The sequence below is a fragment of the Euprymna scolopes genome, chromosome 2 (genome assembly GCF_053919585.1).
Source record: "Euprymna scolopes isolate OS-2025 chromosome 2, ASM5391958v1, whole genome shotgun sequence".
NCBI classification, from domain to species: Eukaryota; Metazoa; Mollusca; class Cephalopoda; order Sepiida; family Sepiolidae; genus Euprymna; species Euprymna scolopes.
Window position 1 is genome coordinate 29,424,332 of NC_136483.1, and position 18,915 is coordinate 29,443,246.

The window sequence follows — 18,915 nt, forward strand, 5'->3', positions numbered from 1 at the left end:
GACTCATTCAACCGAAAATACGACTCTACGATAAATATCCGCTCCTCGGTAGTGTAACAACTGATGATGACCTTGGAAGGGTTACTCTAGATGATCTGAAAAAATAAAAGAAAAATATAAAAAATTAAGAAAGTTATGAATTTTTTTAACAATCAGCTTCTTTTGGGACACCCTGTATATATATATATATATATATATATATATATATATATATATATATATATATATATATATATATATATATATACAGGATGTCCCAAAATAAGCTGATTGTTCTATATATATATATATATATATATATATATATATATATATATATATATATATATATATATATATATACACAGTCATCATACTCAGTTTTGCTGGATCACAGCTCTTCAGTGTAGTTAGACAATCATCCATCTCAAACTCGGTATTGAACCAAACAACCATGAAGTCGATAGTCAGTAACTCTGTCTAGCATGTCACCAGGACAGGTGGCATCGATAATAATATCTAACATTGCTTTATACAAACATTAACCGCCACTCACACAGCACTCTATTTATCTCTATGTATTTTACAAACAGCTTTGCATTATACTAAAGTAGTAGCAGACGATATCACTACCAAGAGTGCTCAATTTGCCAATGGAGAGCTTATCTAGTAATCCACAGACAATGTTTCACTGTATCGGAGTTCTTCATTGTGGTTAGCATCCATGATTGAACAAGCAATCATCATTGAAGCAATAAACAGTAGCTCTATCCACCAGATCACCAAGACAGGCACCGTCAGTAATGAGACTTATCAATGCTTTATATATATATATATATATATATATATATATATATATATATATATATATATATATATATATATATATATTTAGTAATGTGATTGATAAATTAAAATTAAAAATTAAAAATCTGTTTCATAAGAAGGAACACAACAAAGTCAATAGTTTGTACGACCGTTTCGGAAACGATGTTTTTATTGCGATAGACATTAAGTCATGGACAATAATTTTGACATATAGTTTTTTTTTAAAACAAAGTCTACTCATCAGCAAAATATTAGGTGGGGTTTTTTGTATATAAAAGACACCATAAATAAACCTAGCATTTTTTAAGTAAGGCAGATGTATCTGGAAAATATTAAAATACAAAGGGAAATAGTTACATATTTATGTTGATAAGCAAAGTAATAGGGGTCGATAATAAAAAATAGAATAAAATTATAAATCTGAATTTGGTTTGAATATAAGGTTATAAAAATATGTTTTTAATAAAATTTAACAATTTTATATATATATATATATATGTATATATATATATGTATGTATATGTATGTATATATATGTATGCATATGTATGTATATGTATATATATGTATATATACGTATATATGTATATATATGTATATATATATATGTATATATATATATGTATGTATATATATATATGTATGTATGTATTTGCCTTTTAACTGTTCGCCTTTTGAAAACCGTAATTATCTTCAAAGCATTCATTTGGATGTTGATTGTAGCTTATAAATGCACGAAATGTTGAATTTTCAAAGTGAACGTTAATGGAATATTTTTAACGGTTAGAATATGTTAGTAACGCCTAATTTAAAATCAAGCAAAGATTTTTAAAAATAAAGGGAGATAATCTTATTTGTCTAATAAAATGATCAAATTAGCGTTTATTCTTTTTATAATATATAAGAGGATCTTATTGAAAGTTATTAATATTTTAATTATTTATTTATTTATTTATTGAAATTAATAAATATAGTATAGGTTAAACTTATATATATATATATATATATATATATATATATATATATATATATATATATATATATATATATTAGCATGCTGCCTAGCATTGTCCAATCATAAAATATGCTTGAATATGGTATTTTCAGTTATTCAGAGTTTGTATTCATTATTATATTTTACCTAATATATAGTAGTGATTTCAAGTTTTATAAAAAAACACGACTTGGGTGGCATCAGCTAGAATTGAAATTACATGAATCCAAAAAGATCGGAAAAGTAGTTGTAATTGTATTTCGTGATATTTACGCCATTATATATATACATATAGATTAATCATTTACTTGAAACGTACTAGGTTTGGATATACTAATCGTAAAGGATTAAAATAATCTTTCTCATAAATAAAGTTTTTTATAATGAAATAGATATTTTTAATATAAATTTTGTAAAAAGTGTAGGTTCATTTCCCCATTCTTTTTTATTAATTCATTTCTTCGTTTTGATTTATTCGTTAATTTCGTCATTCATTTTTATTCGTTCATTTCTCCATCCTTTTTATTCGTCTATTACTTCATTGTTTTTATTCGTTCATTACGCCATTCTTCTTTATTCGGTCATTACTTCATTTTTTATTCGTTCATTACATCATTCTGTTTTGTTCGTTCATTTCTTTATTCTTTTTTATTCATTTATTACTTCATTCTTTTTAATTCGTTCATTACATCATTGTTTTTATTCGTTCATTTCTTCATTCTGTTTTATTCGTTCATTTCTCCATTCTTTTTTATTCGTTAATTTCTTCATTCTTCTTTATTCCCTCATTACGTCATTCTTTTTTATTTATTTATTACTTCATTCTTTTTTATTCATTCATTACTTCATCTTCATGAAGTCATGAACGAATGAACGAATGTTCATTTTTTCATTCTTATTTATTCGTTCATTTCTTCAATCTTTTTTGATTCATTCATTACTGCATCCTTTTTCTTCATCCATTTCTCCATTCTTTTTATTCGTTCATTACTTCATACTTTTTTATTAGTTCATTACTTCATTCTTTTTTATTCGTTCATTACTTAATTCTTTTTAATCGCTAATTACTTCATTCTTTTTTATGCGTTCATTTCTTCATTCTTTTTTATTCGTTTATTTCATTCTTTTTAATTCGTTCATTACATCATTCTTTTTTATTCGTTCATTTTTTTCATTCTATTTCATTCGTTCATTACTTCATTCTTCATGAAGTAATGAACGAATGAATGAATGTTCATTACTTTATTCTTTTATATTCATTCATTACTTCATTCTTTTTTATTCGTTCATTTCGTCATTCTTTTTTATTCCTTCATTACTTCATTTTTTATTCGTTCCTTACTTCATTCTTTTTTATTCGTTCATTTTTTTATTCTTTTTTATTCATTCATTACTTCAATCTTTTTATTCGTTCATTTTTTTTATTCTTTTTTATTCGTTCATTACTTTATTCTTTTTTATTCGTTCATTACTTCATTTTTCATGAAGTAATGAACGAATGGACAAATGTTCATTTCTTCATTCTTTTTTCTTCATTCATTTCTTCACTCTGTTTTATTCGTTCATTTCTTCATTCTTTATATTGGCTCATTCCTTCATTTTTTTTTATTCGTTCATTACTTTATTCTTGATGAAGTAATGAACGAATGTTGATTTCTTCATTCTTTTTTATTCGTTCATTCCTTTATTGTTTTATTCATTCAAATCTGCATTCTTTTTATGCGTTCATTTCTTCATTCTATTTTATTCTTTCATTTCTTCAATCTTTTTTATTGTTTCATTTCTTCATTTTTTTCGTTCATTTCTTCATTCTTTTTTGTGTATTCATTTCTTGATTCTTTTTTATTCGTTCATTTCTTTATTCTTTTTATTCATTCATTTCTTTATTCTTTTTTAATCATTCATTTTTTCATTCTTTTTATTCGTTCTTTTCTTCATTCTTTTTTATTCGTTCAGTTCTTCATTCTTTTTATTCGTTCATTTCTTCATTCTTTTTTATTCGTTCATTACTTCAATCTTTTTATTCATTCATTTATTCATTCTTTTTTATTCGTTCATTTCTTCATGCTTGTATTCGTTCATTTCTTCATTCTGTTTTATTCGTTCATTACTTCATTTTTGAATTCGTTCATTTCTTCATTCTTTGTTAATCATTCATTTCTTCATTCTTTTTTATTCGTTCATTGCTTCATGCTTTTTTATTCAATCATTTCTTCATTCTTTTTATTCATTCATTTCTTTATTCTTTTTATTCGTTCATTTCTTTATTCTTTTTTATTCGTTCATTATTTCATTCTTTTTTATTCGTTTATTGCTTCATTCTTTTTTATTCGTTTATTGCTTCATTCTTTTTTATTCATTTATTTCTTCATTCTTTTTTATTAATTCATTACTTCGTTCTTCATGAAGTACTGAACGAATGAACGAATTTTCATTATTTCGTTTTTGTTTATTCGTTCATTTCTTCATTTTTTATTCGTTCATTACTTCATTCTTTCTTATTCATTTATTTCTTCATTCTTTTTTATTCGTTCATTTCTTCTGTTCATCTTTTTACTAATTCATTTTTTCTTTCCATCCATTTTTTTCTTTTCGTTTTTCAATGCTATTCTTTTCGTTTGTATCATTCTAATTAAGATGTTCCTTTCCCATTTTCCTTGAATCTAGACTCCCTTTTATCAAGAAGAAAAAAAGCAATAAAATGGAAAAGATCAATTCAACATCTTAATCTCATGTAAGTAGTTTTATTTATTTTTTTTTTTTTTTTTTTGCTCCTATTTATTTTATTCTAATCAAAATGATAAAATCACAATAACCTATGAATATTTTATGTATAAATCAATTGGTTTTGTCGTTATGAATCATTTTCGTTTTTCTTTGAGAAAATACTAAGCTTTCAACATTTATAAGAGAAACTTCCATTGATCACAAAGTAATTTGTTAAAACTTATCTATATATTAATACGATAGCGTGTTTTTTTTTTTTGTTTTTGTTTTTTTTTTTGTGTCACACTTACATCTTTTTTTTTCCGGGTGACTGTTGTTTAATTGTTATGACTTTACTTTTTTATAATACCACTAATTTACCAAGAATTCTTCATACGTTTTGTTTTCGGTTTCGATTATAGCTAATAGCACTCAAGTTTGTTTTTTTTTTTATAAATAATTTTACCAAGAATTCTTTATAAGTTTTTGTTCCGGTTTCGATTATAGCTGAAAAACTCAAGTTCTCTTTATAAGTTTCGATTTCTGTTCAAGCTGATACACCCAAGTCATTTGGATATATTTTTTATTTTTAAAATCACAATTTTATAATATATAAGAATAAAAACTTGAATCTATAATAATATATACGAAATCTGCATAAATTAAAATTTTACGACCGGGCTTCGCCGGGCGTCCCTGCTATCTTAGATAACTTGTTGTAACAAAAGAGTTACAATAATATCAAGGCGTCTCCATTTATGCTGAACATCCACAGAATGCCAACATCAATATATTACATATGAAAGAGTCTGCTGTGGAATTTCCTAGGTCCCACTAGTAAAAGAATAATACCACAGCACCAATGTAAATCCGTCCATGGAAAATCTCTCCAAAGATCTTTTTTGCAATATACTTATCAGCAATCAGTCAATGAAGGTCACACAAGATCAAGAAATTCTTGAAGCTGTGGATTTTGTTCTTGTTGAGGAGGAGGAAGGGGATCATTCATGATGATTTTGCTGGCATTCGTTTCCCAATATCTTTCTATTAAGAATTCTTTCCAGGAGGATATCGGGTCCTTACGGGAGTGACCGGGTGACGGTTGCTAACGTCTCTAAGTGAAATTGTTTCTGTGGAAACACTTCCGCCTTCTCAGTTGTCGTGCATGCGACCTTCTGGTTGTTGGATAGAGGGGAAATTACTAATTGCCATTTATTTACTACACTATTATAAATTTTCCATAAATCACGAGTTCCTATCTTCTGCGGTTCTATGCGTTCCCTGGTTATTTCAGCAGTTCCCTGGTTATTTCTGCGGTTCTATGCGTTCCCTGGTTATTTCTGACTTTGGCTATTTCTCTCTTACAATGATTTCTAGCATCTATAAATTTTTGCCTATTTGTATTTGACTTATGAAATCCAAGGAAGATAACTTGGATTGTTCTTGTACAACAGCTAATTATATTTATTTGCACAAATTTATAATTGTTATTATTGTAGATTGTTTTATAACAATTGATTGATTTTTTTCATTGATTTTAATTGAAGATTTATTTTTTTGTTTGTGTGTTTTATATGAGTATTTTGTTGATGTCTTTGAATTTGTCAACCATCGTTTAGAATTGTTTTTTTTCTTATATTTTTATGGATGATTTGAAAGTGACCAGTGTATGTTGTAATAAAGACGTACCCAAACATCGAAAACAAGCATATCCAAAATCTGTATATTCACACATGTGTGCTTGTAGAAATACTAATGTTTCTGTGTGGCACTAACTACAGGACCATTTTTGATAAACTTTGTATGATTTTAATCGTTTAGAGCAGAGGTTCTCAAACTTTTTCTCGTTAAGTACCCTCTGAGATATAAGACCATCTTCCCGAACCCCCAATAGTCTGACAACAGAATGGCAATTTATTGACTAACTTATTAAAGTAAAATAATTCTGCAAAGGATATTATAAAATTATTCAAATTTTAATGAATTTATTCAGAAGAAACATCAAATATTGCAAATATTTTACAATGATGCTACACATGCACGAGTGAAACAATATTTTCTTAAGTATCAGTCAATAATGAACTTCAGTGTGAGGAATGTGTTTGTTTCTTACAAGCAAGTTCTTCAATTTGAGGAGCAGTATTAGATAATATGATATTAGAATAATCAATACGAAAATTGAAAACACGGATATACCTCAGGCAAACAAAATGTGCTGGAGACAGGGGCAACAACTCCGATGTGTATCAGTGTGTGTCGGCTAGATGATTGTCCAGTCCACATAACCATCTGCCCACCCTCACTTAAAGTTGCTGTTTTAAAAGTAAATCGACACGATATGGCGCGCGCGTGCGTGCACACACACACACACACACACCAGATTCAACTATCGGTAATCAACGCTGTAAATTCAGAAACTACCACTATTTAAAATGTTTCTTGTCAGCCATCTATGTACCCTTAAAAATTTTCTTGTGAACCCTGGGGGTTCGCGAACTACGATTTGAGAAACCCCGGTTTAGAGCATCGTGAATTGAACTTTCTTTTTTTTTCATTGTAACAACGGAACAAAACATCTTTTACACTTTGATTATATCCACCTGATTAGGATCAACGTATAATATCTCTTCTTTCTTTAGAGGGAGGAGGAATTCCTTTCAACTGAGACAATTCATGGCAGTGTATCTGCGACTTTATTAACAGAGTTATTGACAAGTTATTACACAAAAGTATTTGGTGAATAAGGATAACACGAAAATAGTGAGACCGTTGATTTTCATCCCATACAAGGCATATAGCAAGTCTACTATTTGGGATTGTATCTAACGGGGAGTCTGGGGAGTTGACCAGCAAGATACTAGTTCACATTACATTTAAACTTCTGTGGATCATTATAGTCAGGGAAGCAGGAAAGGGGGAAATGAATTAGAAAGTCTACCAGCCCAAGGGAAGAAACTATTAGAGTAGAAGACTTAACAGTGAAAGGATGGGACTTTGATGCTTGTCGGGTTAGTCGGGAGTTTGTACGTCGAGGGGGTACAAGTGCTATGAGTTCATCAGAGCACATTCCATTAAAATACTTGTAAAATAGACATAGGGATGCAACCTTGCAGTGATGGGACAACGGTTGGAGTTTAGCTGACAATGCGAAACCTTTTAGACGGAAGACTCTTTTTTGGACCCTGCCTAAGAGTGACAGACTAGTCGTAGATGGACCAGTCCAGATGTGGCAACAATATTCCATGCATCGGAGAATCGTGACGTAGTAAATATATAAGATACTCTCTGTTGTGAGTAATTTTCTAGCACGGTAGAGGAGCCCACATTCTTTGCAGCAGTTTAGAAATGCCCTCAATGTATTTGTTCCAGTTTGTGTTACCTGTGAATGTGAAGCCGATGAGTTTAAACGATAAGTTCTCAGGTAGAATGTTATTTGCCATCGTTATCGATGGTTGAGATTTTGATCGTGATAACATCTTTTGTATATGCATAGTGCATTTACATTCATACTATTGTACAGAATATTTTATTTTCATTTGTTTTCTATTTTTTTCGTTCAATAAAAATATAAAAACTATATTAGTTAAAAATCGAAGAAAATATAGGAGCTTTTACTCTCACAGTCAGAAGTCCTGATACTGTTATCCAAATCACCTGACGTTACTTTTATAACAAATAATTCCTATCTCACCGGTAGTAAAGTGCATTTCGGTTCAAGATTATAATTACACTCATGAAACACAATCTAAACAACTTTATATTAATGTTTCACATTTTTATTAATATACAGATGTTTAGCTATTGCTTTTAACATGCAATTCGTTCACCTCACTTGATGAATAGATTTAGAATTTTTTTAAATATTAAGTTTTACTTCGTTCACTTGATTTAATAAATAGGAAATTATAAACAAATCCGATTCCATATTATTATTGTAGTTAAATAATCATTTGTTCAAACCAATTAAGAAAAAAAATTTATAAACTGAGTCAGAGATTATTATTAAACTTATAGGAAGCTATTTGCATCTAATCTATATATCTATAAGAGTGAAAATGTGTGCGTGAGGAAATTTCTCAACCTATATACTCAACGAATTTTTGATCTAAAGAATTAAAATTTGGTATATAAGATACGAGGGGCGTGCAGTCATTCCACTGACCCACTTCCAGTTGTCTGATCAAGCTGACATTTTGCTTGTACAATGATTTATATCTCTATGGGTTATGTGACGAATTACAGCTCTGAATTAATTGTGGTTTCTGTTTTACAGGTGTTTGAACTGAGTCAGGTGTGAAATGGAGCCTGTTGAATGTCGAGCAGTGATCCGGTTTTTGTATTTGAAAGGACGCACACCACAGGAGACTTTTTATGAAATGAAAAAAACTTATGGTGATAATGCCCCATCATATGACCTTGTAAAACGCTGGTATCGTGAATTCAAACATGGCCGGAAGTCAGTGAAAACAGCTCCCCCCACCTGGTCGGCCCCCTTCTGCCATTGAGTTGAGGCTGCCATTTTGGAAGATCGGTGCATTACTATTCGCCAAATAGCCCAAGATGTCAAGATTAGTACAGGGCCTGTGGAAACTATCATTCATGACCATTTGCATATGCATAAGGTGTCTGCCAGATGGATTCCCAGGTTGCTCACACCATTCCAGAAGCGAGAACACGTCGAGTGCTCGAGGATGAATTTGGAAATGTGCCAAGAAGATGAGTCAAAGTTTTTCAAAAGACTGATTACACAGGATGAAACCTGGGTCCATCACTATGATCCAGAGACCAAAGCCCAGTCAATGCAGTGGAAACACTTGGACTCACCACCTCCAAAGAAGGCAAGGGTGCAACCCTCCACTGGTAAGGTCATGCTCACTGTCTTCTGGGACCAGGACGGAGTATTAATGACAGATTTCCTGCCAAAGGGTACCACAATTACAGGAGCCTATTATGCTTTACTTTTGAGGAAATTAAGGGAAGCTATCAAAATCAGATCAGCAAAGGTACCCTCCTCCTGCAGGACAACGCTCCGCTCCACAACTCGCATGCCGCCAGATCAGAAGCACAGGCGTGTGGTTATGAAATCCTGCTCTATCCTCCCTACTCTCTTGACCTTGCACCCTCTGACTTTAAGCTCTTCCCAGCCATGAAGTTGTTTTTGAAAGGAAAGCGTTTCCAAGATGATGCAGCCTTGATTTCTGAAGTCACGTCGTGGTTGGAGGACCAACCTGGGGTGTTCAGAGCTGCATCAAACGATGGGAGAAATGCATCACTCTGAGTGGTTCCTATGTAAAGAAAGACTAATAACTGTGCCAAGTTTCGTTGCTCTACTGCTATGGGAAGTGGGTCAGGGGCATTACTTATTGCACGCCCCTCGTATTTCAGACATGTGGAAATTTTTTTATTCGTTTTCATCCGGAAAAAGGGCTGCTAAGGGGTCCAAATTGAAAAATTGGTACATGGAAGGCCAACGAATTTTTACCTTTTCTCAACTGTATCATGACTGTGCATGCGCAGTCGGGAAATATGGCAGCTTCCTTATGTTAAGTATGAGTTGGTTTGAAAACACACTTTGAAAGTCATGTTGAGCCGGTGTAATAGTTATCGTAATTGATTCACTGTCTTCATGTTTTGGTTTCGATCTCAGCTCGAGTATTTTCTTTTACTTACAAAAATTGAACTGTTTAAAAAAAAAACAATATTTGTATGCAAGTGTTTAAGTTTTTTCCGGGTTTTTTTCTTTTTGTTTTTTGAGAATTTAACGTTGTATTAAAATACCTACAGTATGTTTGTTTATAATATATAAAAATTCTGCATTAATTAAAATAGAATATTTATGCGTATTTTACGGCCGGGTAATGCCGAGTATATCTTCTAGTAATTTTCTAAATAGATACTACAACATTATTATAGCGAAATATTTTCAACAATTTGGTTCGTTTTATAGTTTTCTGGAAAAAGAAAATAAAAGGAAACTAAATAAAAAATACAAAACTACCAGGCAACACTAGGTGTGTGTGTGTGTGTGTGTGTATATGTGAGAGAGACAGAGAGAGAGAGAGAGAGAGAGAGAAAGAAATTGATTTGTACCGGTGGACATGTGTATCGCCCCGTGTCTCTACATACATGACATTTTTGAAATGAACTTTTTATCCAACAACATCATAGAAAAACGCATGAAAGCGTGTAATGTCTTCATTATAAGCCTTTCAAAAATAAAATTACGTATCGATCATTCCTTACCTCCATTCCCACATCTCTCTCTCTCTCTCTCTCTCTCTCTCTCGCTCTCTCGCTCTCTCGCTCTCTCTCTGTTTATTTCCAATTTTGACAAAAAGCTTTTACAGGTCCAGATCAATGGGAGAGCACTGAGCCACAAAACTTGTGATTTTACCAAAGGCAACGTTTGGGACAATTGTTATACCGATTAAACAAAGAAAAATAGAAATCCAGATTTCAGCTACAAATGAAGATAGTACAATATAAACAAAACAGAAAATATGCGTTCGTGTTTACTTATATATGTTCGCACAAACCTATAAGAGTCTTAAACAGTGATGAATATGACATTGACTGGAACTATGATGGCAATACTTTATGTGCATCATTTAATTCTTATAGAAAACTTACGTTTGATTCAATACAATAAACACTCTTGTGTAGCCACATTTCTATATAAAACAGAAACAAACTTCTTCGATATTTATGTATTTAAAAATTCCGCAGATCTCGCTCTCAGTACCGACCAATCAGTCTCCTGTGCATCATGAGTAAGTTGCTGGAATGTGTGATAAACAGAAGTTGTCAACTACCTCAGCAAAAATAACCTGTTCAGTGACATACAATATGATTTCCGTTCCGCGAGATCTACAGCTGATGTACTGTTATATCATACAGGATTAGTGAATCTCTCAACAGAGGCTTTGTTTCTAGATCAATAGTTCTTGACATATCAAAGGCTTTTGATAGAGTATGACATAAAGGTCTACTTCACGAGATCGCCAGCTATGAAATAGCTGGAAATGTCCTCTCAATTATTAAATCTTTTCTCTCTGATAATTGTTGATGGACAGAAATCAGAAACTCATAGTATAAACGCTGGCGTCTCTCAAGGTTTCATCCTAGGCCTTAATCTCTCCCTGATTTTCATCAATGATCTCCCAAATGATACTCTTAGATCAATCATAGACATTTATGCAGACGACACCACAGTCTATGGCAACACTTCAAAAGCCGGCAATGGCCAAGATCTTTCTGATTCTCTCTTTTCTGATCTTGAGAGTGTGTTGCAATGGGGAAAAAGGTGGCTGGTTAATTTTAATGAATCGAAAACCAAGCTTCTCCACTTTTATCATAATCGCTCTTACCCTCCATCACACCCCAATTAAAATGAATGGCTCTCATCTTGAGGAAGCTCCATATCTTGACAAGCTTTTGAGACTGACCTTAACTCCTGGTCTGAAATGAAGCACATACATCAAATCTGTTGCCAAGATCGCTGGAAAAATGGTTGGATTACTCTACCACTCCAGTAGGTATCTCGCTGCCGATACAATCCTCTATCTGTATAAGAGCCGGGTACGCTCTAAAATGGAGTACTGTTGCTACATCTGAGCAGGAACTGCTCGACGCGCCCTATTGTCTTGATAGATTTCAAAACTGCCTTTGAAACCTAGTTGATGATGCTTTTTTTCTCTTCCCTGCAACCTCTGTTTCACGAAAGAGACGTTGCGAACCTGTCTCTACTGTATCATTAGTTTTATGGCAAGTGCTCGACTGATCTCCGATCTATGGTCCCCTTTACCAAACTTTCGCAAAAACACTCGACTAGCTACAACCACTTTTTCCCATTCTCTATCTGTGCCTAAATCTAAATGCAGATTCCATGAACAAAGCTTCTTTCCCAGAACTGCCCGCCTTTGGAACACTGTTCTGCTGGCCTACTTCCTAATTGAATACAACATGGTAGTCTTCAAGTCCAATGTAAACAAGTTCTTGTTGAGCCGTCCCCATAAATAATCAAATTCTACCTAATTTACACCTTTAGTGATTACTACACCACAACCTTACATTAATTAACCCTTATCCTCAAGTGGCCTTAGCGCCTTGATAAGTGGTGACTCTTAATTAAAAGAAAAGATGAATTAATCTAAAATTATCTCAAGAAAACAAATACAAATTGTTCCGTGGGTTTTAATAAATAATGTTACGTAATAAAAAACAGTAAATGTACATGTGTGTGTGTGTGTGTGTGTGTGTGTGTGTGTGTGTGTGTGTGTGCATTTAACCGATAAACTCTTAAACTACAGGTCACATAACACTGAACTTAACAAGAAATAATAATCATACACCAAGGATGGTTTATAATGAGTAAAAACTTTTTTTGGATGAATAACGCCTAAAGACATATGTTGGTAAGTTGAAATGCAAAATGTTCATCTCAAATTACCGACATTTTTTATTAGTTTTATGCATGCACAGATTCAATCATAGCTAGAATTAGTATAATTTTAAATCTTTCTTATCCATCTAGCAGGTTAGATCAAACGGTAGCGAACGTGGTTGTTTTAGTTTCGATTCTAGCTAACTGCATCCAAGCAATTTCTTTTTGTAAAATTTTGAAATTAGCACTATGTATAACTATGTATAACTATGTATAACTATGGCTGACTGGGATAACGTCCGTACATTTATATCAGACTTACCTCTCATAAACGACCAAGTTCTCTCTGATTCTTTCTCCTCTGATAATGAGCACGTGGTACAATGGGGAAAAAGTGGCTGGTTACTTTTAATGCATCTAAAACCAAACTTCTATCCTTACATCATCAACGCTCTGCTGCCCAGCTGCCATCAATCGAAATGAATGGCTCTCGTCTTGGTGAGGCTTCATGTTTTGACAAGCTTCTGGGCTAGACCTTTACTCCCGATCTGAAATAGAACATGTATATCAAATCAATGGCCAAAGTCGATGGAAAAATTGTGGGATCCTTCTACCACTTCAGTAGATATCTCACTCCTGATGCAATTCTCTACCTATATAAAAGCCAGGTTCGGCCAACGATGGAGTACTGTTGCCACATCTGGGCAGGAGCTGCTAGAAGCAGCTCATCCTGTCTTGACAGAGTTCAAAATAGACTTCGTAGCTTAGTGGGGGATGCCCTTTTCTCTTCCCTGCAACCTCTTTCTCACAGAAGAGACGTTGCGAGCCTGTCTTTGCTTTATCGTTATTTACATGGCAGATGCTCATCTGAACATCAATCTATGGTCCCACCTGGCCAGACTTACACGAAAAACACCCATCTAGCCAGAACCACTATCAACAATTTCTCATACTCTTTATTGTTGCGTCCATCACCAAACTTAAACGTAGATTCCATGAACATGGCTTCTTTCTTAGAACTGCTCGCCTTTGGAACTCTATTCCGTTTGCCTGCTTTCCAGCTGACTACAATCTGATTGTCTTCAAGTCCAACGTGAACAAGTTCTTATTGAACCGTTCTCCTAAGTAATCCAAGTTACAAAATTCCCACTAATGTTTACTACGCTAAAATCACAATGACAAATGTATACCCATTAACCCTTATCCTCGAGTGGCCCCTGGGCGTTGGTAAGTGGTGACCCCCCATGTAAAAACAATATATATATATATATATATATATATATATATATATATATATATATATATATATATATATATAAATTCAATATAGAATTGGCTCTTTAATAATAAATACAAAATCTGGATGAATTGAAATATAATTAAACGACTGGCAAAGCCGGGAGCCCCTTTACTAGTTACGTAATAAAAAAAATGAAAAATAGCATGATTTAAAATAAAGACAAATACAACTCGTAAATCAGAATACGAAAGTATGTATGAGGGTACACAGTATTATCAATGTATGTATTGTAGGCCGCTTGCATCAAAGTATTTTGTAATGCTGACGTAATTAAATTATTCTGTGATTTTTAGTTAATGATTATGCTTAATGAAAAGAAAAATAATGAAACATTAATGAAGGAATGTTAGGCTCAATTTTTACCGATTGTAAAAGCAAACTCAGCGATGATGTTACGTATTATTTAGCATTGGAAAAAAGGCGTAATTAATAGAAAAGTTAAACTATTGAAATTATGACGAAGATGTAATGTACATTCCTACCGTTTGTGTTGAAATCTATTTAAATGTGTTTGTTATTTAAATGCATGTACTGTTTTCATGTTATGAGATCTGCAAATCAGGTTATTGTCAGTATAAACTTGAATTTTTATTTACTCAGCGTCAGATGTTGAGTAACCGTCGTGTGTGCGTGTGCGCGCGACATGAACATATTAATGACAAAAGACAATACAATTCAAGGTATTTTTGATGTTATATCTTCGATATGTAATTAAAATGTGTATATTTGAAGATCTAGTAAACGATATTTTTTTAAGATTAAAAGAATAATACGATATGACGGAATACAAAATAAGTAGATACGAGTGTAGGTAAAATTATTACCCCCACATTTTTCTATCTAATGGCTAAAATCCAACTGATTTCTTTTTATATGTATGTAGGGGAAATAATTGGAGAAGAACAGTGGTTGCTAAGATACTGATTAATTACTTCCCCTTGAGGAGAGAGACCCAGAGAACGATACGCGAAAGCATGCTTTTCCCCACGTTGATCCAAATTCCACAGGTGTGAATACAAGATTCTGTCCTAGACTTTATACCTATCTCGTATGGTAGAAACCACCACTGTATGGTCTGTTATGCTACTTATTTTAGTTACTGTTATAGATTCATTAAAAAAAAAGTATTATAATTCTTGCTCACATGATTGCTCACAAGATTACGTGATCGCCCTTTTTATACTTGTATATATTTTGGCCTCTTCCCTCGGTTAATTAAGTTATGTACAATTCGATTGAATAAAGCTTTGGTAAGGTCTTTCTTCTTTCTGTTTTAATTACGCTACAATATACTACAGTTACATTTGTGTATATATTGCATTTGGGTGTATTTTTTTATTTAGCGTTCCCAATAACGTCGAGTTCCATTTATATGTTTTTCCTTTGCAGAAAAGTAAAAATAATGAAAAAAAAAAAAAAAACGGCATACATAATTTCATAAAACGATAACTAATAAATCATGAAACGCTTATAACAGTTTATGATTGGTCTAATAAAAATCCTGTCTCATCTGTCATGGTCGTGCTATGATTCTTCCTCTTTCAAGCTATTCGCAAAATAGCAATCTGTGTTCAACTAACCATATACAATGCGCCATCTATATAATATAAATCTCACTGTCTGTTTAAACGTATGTATGTATGTATGTATGTATGTATGTATGTTTGTATGTCTGCCTAAAACTTTCGACAGAGGCGACGGATTTTCACGGGATTGGTATCGTTTTGAAGCTGGACCCTTCGAATGACAAATATCGAAAAATTGGCTAAAAACATTAATTCCTTCACCCTCAACTGGGCAGTTTTCTACAGGAAGGGGTCGCTTTTTTCGCCGATACTTTCGGAAGTCATCGCCTCTTTTCAATTGACTAGCCTTAATTTAAACCTTCGTCACTTCCGGTTTGGCGATGGACGCAACAACAAAGACACGCCTCCAAACACCCGGGCTAGTTTACAATAAAGCATGGGTAGGTTGTTCTTGGATCCCTACAGTCTGTCCGCTTCGTTTCTCTGGTGATGGGACAGCTCTTGTGCAAGGCATTGTGGCATAACGGATAAAGTACTAAATGAAATTTAATTCTAAGTGACACTCTTCCGGAGGTTGAAGGTTCAATTCTCACTGCAGGCGACATTAAGAATACAATTATGAATTATTTATATAACACTTTTACTCTGTCATGGCTGATGCAATGAAAGGATCAAATAAATTTCGGCAGAAAGATTTCCGAGTTCAACAAGAAAGTCGAAGGTTAAATCGGCCGAAAGATTTTAAGAAAAACACCCAAGACAAGAACAGTGCTCCAAATAATACAAATGAACACAATCAGTTTATCTGCAAAAGAAAAACTTTCCTCCCTCACTCCCTACATGTCATTTTCCTGTATTTTCGATAATCATCTTTTGTTTTGTTTTTTAGCTCCATTACATCAAGTGGCTTCATGCTTTGTCTCAAGCGATTGCCATAACAATTAAAAAATAATCCCAATAATGATTATGCATGTAAACAATATAGGTCTGAAAATAGTTGCACCATCGATAAATATCCTAACATTACAATGTAATTTTAGACTTTTAAAAACAGTTTAAGTTTCACAATTATATATGTGATGGGAATGATTAAGTCTGAATCGAGAAACGATTACCAAGTGAGTCAGTGTATTGAATAAAACAACAAAAATCAAAGTGGCAACAATGGAGACAAAAAAAAAAGAAAGTGAGAAGGCGCGGAAGGAGTAAGAAACAGTTCAGTGGGGTGAGGAGAAAGATTGTAACGTGTTGGAACGATTAATCAATCAATCGTTATCGGGAATCGGAAAAACTGAAACTTTTGGGGTATCAAAATCAGCAAAAAACAATTTTTTAAATGTCTTTTTTGTTTGTTTTTTCTGTAAAACAAGATTTTCTGTAAAACAAGATCTTCTGTAAAACAAGATTTTCTGTAAAACAAGATTTTCTGTAAAACAAGATTTTCTATAAAACAAGATTTTCTGTAAAACAAGATTTTCTGTAAAACAAGATCTTCTGTAAAACAAGATTTTCTGTAAAACAAGATCTTCTGTAAAACAAGATCTTCTGTAAAACAAGATGTTCTGTAAAACAAGATCTTCCATTACTGTTAGTAATGATAAAATGATGAATTGGAAATGTTAAAAATATCAGTTGTTTCTTTTTAAATTAAAAACGTATTTTGAATTGTTCGCATGAATGGGATCAGTTGATGGTGAGTTGCTCTTTCTTATTAAGAGACACAAATGATACTGCAAGTCATTCACAAAATATCTCACCTCAGCATGAGGCGTTGAGCCTGGCCAGTACCAGAGAGGTGACCATCGGGGAAGGCGAGGCACTGTATGTACCAGCGAGGTAAAATACCAGGTTGGGAAACTGGCATGGTCTATCCTTCTCTCGAGGGTAAATGGGCCTCTCTTAAACCATGGTAGGCAACCCATCTAGTGATGGCGTCACGATACAAAATACCCTTGATAGCCCTGTCAAAGCATCAAGTATTCAGCTACCGACAAGATTTGAATTCCACTACAAACTCGTGTGATGAGTTCAATCTCGGCTGCGGCTGCACGAAGAAGAAGAAGAAGAAGAAGAAGAAGAAGAAGAAGAAGAAGAAGAAGAAGAAAATGATAAATATTTATTCATATAAAATTATCAGTAAAACAAAAATCTATAGATCACCTCCTCCTACTAGTGTATTTTCACATGTGTGAAATATTGTGTTTTTATGATAATCGGAAAATAAAAATAGGATAACAACTCTATAGTTAAATATTTAAAGATTTAAAAGAATCAGAATCTGTAACTGTATCGGAATCAGAAAAATTATTGGTATCGTCCCATCACTAGTTGTAGCTTATGAAAAACCTAATGAGGAGATTTCTGTTTTATTTTGATCTTTACACATTTTGATGGAGAGTGGCATGTATGATTTCAACTTCTCCTCGGGCAACAAATTTCTTTTCTCTTTATGTCTCCTCTCACATTAGATGCAAGTGATAATGGACAGATGACTTTATGAAGGTCATCATACATGTGTCTTGTTATGGAGTCCGCTAGATGTCTGCTTCACTCTTTCTAATACGCTATTTATTTCTGTCCTATTCTTTTTCTTGGGTATTTTTATTAATAAAGCATTTCTCTATTTATTTCTTTATTGCATTTATATGCGATATAACGAGCACATTTCATCGGGATTTCACTGGTGCCAACAGATTAGGATGTCTGAAGATACTGACTTCCTCGGCTAAAATGCACCAAATATTGATTTTATTGTTTTTTCCCTCTTTTTCATTTTCTATCATGAATACATATTTGAAGACATAAAGAACGTGAAGCATAAAAACTTTTTTTTCCAAAATTACTGGATTCAACATTAAATAACATGAAAAGAGTTGATACGCCGCAAAATCAAAACCCTCGACTGTCATAAGGATTCCATTCTTTCGTTTTGCTTTGTTATTTATGTGACATTGCAACAAAAACGAAGAATCGAGCAGGAAGGTTTTTCATTTCTTACAATGTTATTCTTTAAGCACTCTCTCCAGTCTCACATCTATAGTCAACTTAACTTTAAGCTTCACAATTATATATGAGGGAGTAAAAAGCAGAACGTCCACCTACTTTGTCCTCAAGTTTCATTCTCATCTTTTTCTGATTCTCTCTCGATCGATGATGCAACTCTGAAAATTGTTTTTAATATACAGTAGAACGCCTGGAT

The 18,915-nt window shown here is 32.8% G+C and overlaps 1 protein-coding gene across 6 annotated transcripts in view; it reads left to right on the forward strand.

The window, feature by feature from the left end:
* LOC145290325 (uncharacterized) overlaps window positions 1-18,915 on the forward strand; it is a 266,500-nt gene that overhangs the window by 178,777 nt on the left and 68,808 nt on the right. For 5 of the 6 annotated variants that reach the window (XM_080136480.1, XM_080136478.1, XM_080136479.1 and 2 more), the window contains one exon: window positions 4,469-4,535. The exons of the other annotated variant lie outside the window; for it this stretch is intronic. The gene's annotated coding sequence lies outside the window, so the exon portion shown is untranslated. The remainder of the gene's footprint in view (window positions 1-4,468; window positions 4,536-18,915) is intronic. 6 annotated transcript variants of the gene reach the window in all.